Consider the following 6771-nt stretch of genomic DNA (forward strand, 5'->3'; position numbering starts at 1 on the left):
TAAGGTGTAAGATCAAACAACGCAGATTATTTTTCCGACCCGTGAACATACCACATATAATTGACCATGGAAAAAACATTGATTTTCTAGATTTCAACCACAAACTTTTAGGGCCTTGTAATATGTTTATGGTCATGGCGAATGCAAAACGTTTCGCAAATTGAAGTCTTTTAATCTCAAACTACACGATTGGAACCATTGGAATGTGAACTTCTTCACTTTCGAATTTTCCTTTGGGTATCGTCGCATAAATCACATTATTCATCAATTTTCCTCATACCAAACCTATTTCGTTTAGATTACACAGTCAATTGGTTTGAAAGATTGCAGTGTACGAATTATCTCATTCTGAATCATGAAGTTTAATCCATTTACAACTTTATTCTTACCCACCAACCACTCATTATTTCTGTGGTTAGAAATGATGTTCGGGAATAGTTTGTTGATGAGTTCGTCGACCATTAGAGATATTCAGTAATTGCTTAGAGTTTAATTTTTCGAAGATAATAATGTATTATACGAAGAAGTTGTTCAGATCGGCTTACAATAGCATATAGCTGGCATTCAAACTGAACGATCGGAATGTAGTGTTGGTATGGAAAACTTTTGCATTTAACAAGATGCATATCGTCACCTGAAATGCAACATAACGTACCAACATTTTCGGAAATTTACAGAGGGATGAATAAAACACGAAATTAAATGGAATATGAGTGAATCAAAATGTTAATATTGGTTAAAACTGGTTTATATCTGACGGCAGAACCTGAAAATATTGAAAATATGTAATATTATGTATGTAGTTTGAAGTAGTGAAGCGTAATCAATAAGGCACTCAATTTCGAATTTTTGATGATGTGATATTTTGCATTTCAGGTGACGATATATTGAAGAAATTTGGTACATATTACTTTCTAAGGCAACAATGTAATATCCGAAGAAATTGTTCAGATCGGTTGCCTATAGCATATAGCTATCATACAAACTGAATGATCCAAATCAAACGCTTGCATGGGAAACTTCCTCATTTGACGAAATATCGTCACGAAATTTGGTATGAGTTCTTGTTCATAAAAATAATGTAATATCGGAAAAAATTATTATTATAGCTCTCATATATTTACTTAACACATGGTTATTAAACGAAATGTACCTGTGAAGGGTATATTAGCTTCGGTGCAGCCGAAGTTAACGATTTTTCTTGTTTGGTGATGACTTTGATCCTAAATGATTACTAATTTTTATAAATGCACTATCTTGAGTTTTTTTKAGTTATGTTTATACCCTGAACAGGGTATATTAAGTTTGTCACGAAGTTTGTAATACCCAGAAGGACGCGTCAGAGACCCTATAAAGTATATCTTTATATACCTATATAAATCTCTGACCGTGTGTTTTTAATTGAACTGCTCCTAAACGGCTGGGCCGATTTAGATGAAATTTTTTTTCTGTGTTTAAGGAGATTCGAGAATTGGTTAGATTCACAATTTGAACCACTGGAAAATGTTTTTTGAAAATAATTTTTCATTTGTAATTATTTGGTAATTTTGGAATGTTTTACATTGGATCTGATAGACTGCGCTACCACCGGAGTATCCAATATTCAAACCTTAAAAGGCGACATATGTAGACCAATAGCAAGTTTTCATAATGTGGACAGGGTTGTTCGTTCCTAAATAATAAATTGGGTGATTCAGTACATCTATGGGTCATTACATTTTTTTTGTATCTGCTAACTAGAACAAAAATATAGCAGCATAACTGAAGTGTTGATAAAAAGGTCTATTATAATTTGGTATATACAGCAATCTTTTCGAAGCACTGCACAGAGCAGTGCAATATTTAAACGGTAACGATGAAGTATATATATTTCAAACTGATCTTTCCTATAAAATAATATAATTGATAAATATTGGGAATAGTGCAATAGAACTGCAACCAAATACACATTGCAATGAATTGAAACTGGCTCAGTAATCATTCGATGAATAGTATACCACGGGCATCCCAAAAGACTGATGCCATAATCTTGCCAACCGATTTTTTGTCTTCCCACCAAATAGAACAGTTTCATAATATGCAGTCCACTAGGCTGACAGTCGATTCGACTCGATTGATTTCACTGGTGCACAGCCCAAATTCAACAGTATTTTACCAAAAAGAAAAAAATGCTTTCTTAACGCACGAAATTCTTTTTGATTAACTTTTTTTTTTTTTGTAAACATCACAAGTTGCTTCACTGAAAATGCGATATCTCCTTAACTAATAGTTATAATCTAAATAATAGAAATCATATAAATTGATGATATTATTTGCACTACCTACATATGTGTCAGCCACAGTAAAACGATATATACTCTAGTATATACATATGTACATATGTATATAAATGATCAGTATGTGGAGCTGAGTCGATTTATCCATGTCCGTCTGTCTGTTTGTCCGTCTGTATATATACGAACTAGTCCCTAAGTTTTTCATATGTCGTTTTGAAATTTTGCAAAATTCATTTTCTGTTCAAGAAGAACCACTATAACATATAGCTACCATATAAACTGAACGATTGGAATCAAGTTCTTGTATGGAAAATTTTCACATTCGAGAATGCATCACGAAATTCGGTATAGATTATTTTCTAAGACAACAATGTAATCTCCAAAGAAATTGTTCAGATCGGTTAACTATAGCATATAGCTACCATACAAACTGAACGATGAGAATCTAGTGCTGGTATGGAAAACTTTTGCATTTGACGATATAAGAATTATTGTTCATAGAAATAATGTAAGATCGGAAGAAATTTTTCAGATCGGCTGACTGTAGCATCTACCTGCCATACAAACCGAACGATCGGAATCAAGGGCTTGTATGGAAAGCTTTTGTATTCAACGTGGTATCTTCACGAAATTTGACACCGATTACTGCTTAAGATAATAATGTAATCTCCGAAAAAATTGTTCAGATCGGATTACTATAGCGTATAGCTTCCATACAAACTGAACACATATTTAGTTAGTAAAAAAAAAGCACCTGTGAATTTTATTTTTTATCTCATTTGTTCAAATATGATTTGGTCTGTGCTAACGTTTCTACCAAGAAAACTTCAAGTGGTTCGTATTTATTCGAAAACTTCTTTTTCAAGAAGTTCAATGAATAGTGAAAAGATGCTTTCAGTTTTTAAGCAATCATTAGTTCTGCCATTGGTACTAAATTATTTTAAATGTTTTATTGCTCTTGATTATAATATTTTTGTATTATCATTTTTGGAAATTCATTTATAACTGTTTCAGGATGCCAAGTCTTTTCACTTTTATTTCTCAAACCGTACTGTCCTAGTAGCTTTTTCACCGAAGACGGTTCCATATACTCATTCTGCTTTACATAGTACTTATTACTACACTGTTAAGACCAAATATTTTTCAGTGGAATGCATATAGTTTAATACTATCTTTGCTACGTAGTTCATTCTTCTTATTATTTTTCGGTTTATTACGGAAATCAAATTATGTATTAACAACAAAATTAACTATTTTCAGAAGCAGAATTGTTTGAATTTGAGCATTGGAAAGATTAATTTACAAAATTTTATGATTGACAGAACGGGAGAGTTGATTATGTTTATGTAATTGTTTTTGGTCTGTGACATTGTGGTACTTTTTTGTTTTTTTCGTCAATTAAAATGTATCTTGCTCACGACACACGCGAGCATTCCACGTACAGATGTCCGTGAAAGAATCAAAAAGTGCCCAAGTGAACGCCACCTACGAGTTTGGTTTTGATGTGAGGAACACAATGCTCGCGACAGACTGCAGCAGCACGAYAGTGAACTAAAAATGGCGTTGTGAAATCTACATCATGAACGTTTATGAGAGGGCAGCAACGTAACAATGGCCGGCATGTACACAAAACAACACAGTTGTCCATTTTGCATGTACACAATTTAGTTGTGGCCATACTAGTACCTTGCACTTCACTGAAATTTTAATATTTTGTTCAAAGTGAAATTTTTAAGCAAAAAATAAGTAAATAGGTAAATTTATTTGTTTGTGATGTAACAGAGCTATTTTTTGCTTTTATTTGTAAAATAACGTCAGTTTTGTTAGAGCTTTGAGTAATTTTAAATTTTACATATTACTGGCATCACAACTCTACCTCATCTCTCTATCTTCCATTCTACTGTCAACTCTACTATCGTCCTACTGTCGTTGGCAAATATAGGATAAAATTGAAGTTAGCGAGAACGACAGCTGTCGGCCTGCAGTCGTGTAGCCGTGCAGCTGGCAAAATAGGCCCGTCCATAAGAACGTGTGTATTTTAATATTTCACAGATGTCGTTTGCAGTCTGTCGCCAGCATTGTATTCCACACATGACTATTTAGTATTATGATAGAGAAATATTTAACGTAAACTAGTCTAAACCAGTGGCTCCGTTTACTCTTTTTTGTCAAGGATACCATTTATCGTGATAAAAATATAATAGAATGGTTAAATTGGCAATATACATTTTTTTCATCAAAATATCGTAAATCAATACGATATAACAATATATTCACAGTCTCTACATATGCATCGTATATCGTTGCACATATACATATACATATACATATATAGATCATACATATATATGTATGTATATTAGGTGTTTTTTTATTTGAACACGCTATTGTATATGCTTCCTGTTTTTAGTAAATAACGGGGCGGGAGTAGAGGTGAAGAGTGCACGTCTTACGCCCAATATCTAATCACATAGTAATGTTTTGTCCAGTATTCATCGTAATTGCAAAATTGACGGCTAAAGCCCAGAGATTACACTTAAGAAAACACAGATTTGATCGTTCCTTTTAAATTTTGCGTTCTTCTGTGCAATGGTACAGGAATATTTGTCAGCTATTATGCATTCATCTCAAATTATAATTCAACCTTTTCTTATTCAGTTACAACTATCACTATAATTCATATATACTTATGTATGTGTATGTGAACAAGAACCTCTTTACTCCGCCAGTATCTGTGTGATTTTATTTTGTGTTTTTAAAGAAAAAAATGGTCAAATGATTCTTACATGAATATTGAACATATGCTTATGTTTTGAAATATAATGTTTTTATTTAAGAATTGTTGTGATTTTTAACATAAAACGATAAAGCCTATGCCCGTCCCGAGGTTCCAAACTACCACATCAAGAATTTTCAGCCAAATCGGTTCACCCGTTCTTGAGTTATAAATATAGACATATATTGCGAAATCGAGGGTAAAAAGAGTAAAAAAGCCCCCGTTAGGATCTTCTCCAGGACTAAAGGAATACCCGTGCAAATATAAAAAGGGCGTTTCATTTGTATATATTTGCATAAGTTCCCCCCTCCATTAATAATGGCAARCATCTCAGTAGAAAATCAGAGGTAATTTTAAAATAAATACAGTATGAGGGGTTAAGATAACAAAATAAATTAAATTTATTTTGAATTTCTAGGAAAACGACACATGGTACTGAATTATCTTCTGTGAAGAAGTATAGGAACACAGTAAAGAATTTTCTGAAAAATCCAGATAGCTATTCTGTTACTAAGCATAGTGATCGACAGGAGCAAATTTCGCAGTCAGCTTCTAACAATCAATAGTGACATGAGTTGCAGTAAAAAAAGTGAAACTTGGTCTATATGTACATATGTGACTAAACAACGTGTGCATCAAATAATAAGCAAAGATATATGATATATAAAGAAATATATAAATTTTGAACGAAGAATTCCAGTGATGAAACTTAATATGGACGGACCAGATGGTCTTCATTAATATTGAAGAGGTTTGCGACACCCACGGGAGGCATGTTATAAACGCGTTAATTGTGGTGAATCAGTCATGGAATGGGCAGATCTTGCATTAAAATTGCCCAAAATAAACTTTGTGTCAGACAAAAATAATTCAGAATTCAACACTGACTTGTTAAAAATGAACTCTTTGATTTTGCTTGTAAATATTTGAACATATTCTGACATTAGGTTCTTTTAGTTAAAACAGACAAGAAATTATTATTTATTTCACTGAGTATGGGATATGAACAAAGATGCCTTCTATGAGCGCTTGGAGCGCTCCCATAAAAGCTACCCCTGCCACGATGTCAAAACCGTGTTTGACGACTTTAGCGCCAGGGTGGCAACAAAGGTGTCTATGGCACATCAGTCGGTTAATTGAGCATCCACGATGAAACATCCCTTTCGCCGGGGCCCGAAATGTGATTATCTGTAGTACTAGATTCCAGCACAAGAAAACGCATCAAGCTACCTGGCTGTCTTCGGATTGAAAATCCACCAACCAGACATGATCATCGACTCGGACCACTATCTTGTTGCATCCAAGATTCGCAGCAGAAAACGCACGTCAAAAAACACAAGGAAGGTTCGACGTCGAGAAACTGCAATCACAACAGACAGCCGAACGATTTTCTACTCGGCTTGCACTCCTGCTCTCTGAGAGCACTCGTCAGCAACTTGGTATAAGGAAACGGTGGGGCGTATTTTGCAAGGCCTTACGTAGAGCTGCTGTGGAAACCATTGGCTTTCGGAAAATGCAAAAGAGATACGATGAGGAGTGATCGATCGATGACGATGGAGCAGACGTTTTATTGCCCGACCATGAAGAAGTTCGAATATCAATTACCCGCATAAAAAACAACCAAGCGGCGGCGGCTCATGGATTGCCGGCCGAGTACGATACAATTTTTACTCAAGTTATAGCTAGCACAGAAGGACGGTCAGATAGACATCCGGATAT

The sequence above is a fragment of the Bactrocera latifrons genome, unplaced genomic scaffold (genome assembly GCF_001853355.1).
Source record: "Bactrocera latifrons isolate USDA-ARS-PBARC rearing strain unplaced genomic scaffold, ASM185335v1 scaffold_720, whole genome shotgun sequence".
Classification (NCBI taxonomy): Eukaryota; Metazoa; Arthropoda; class Insecta; order Diptera; family Tephritidae; genus Bactrocera; species Bactrocera latifrons.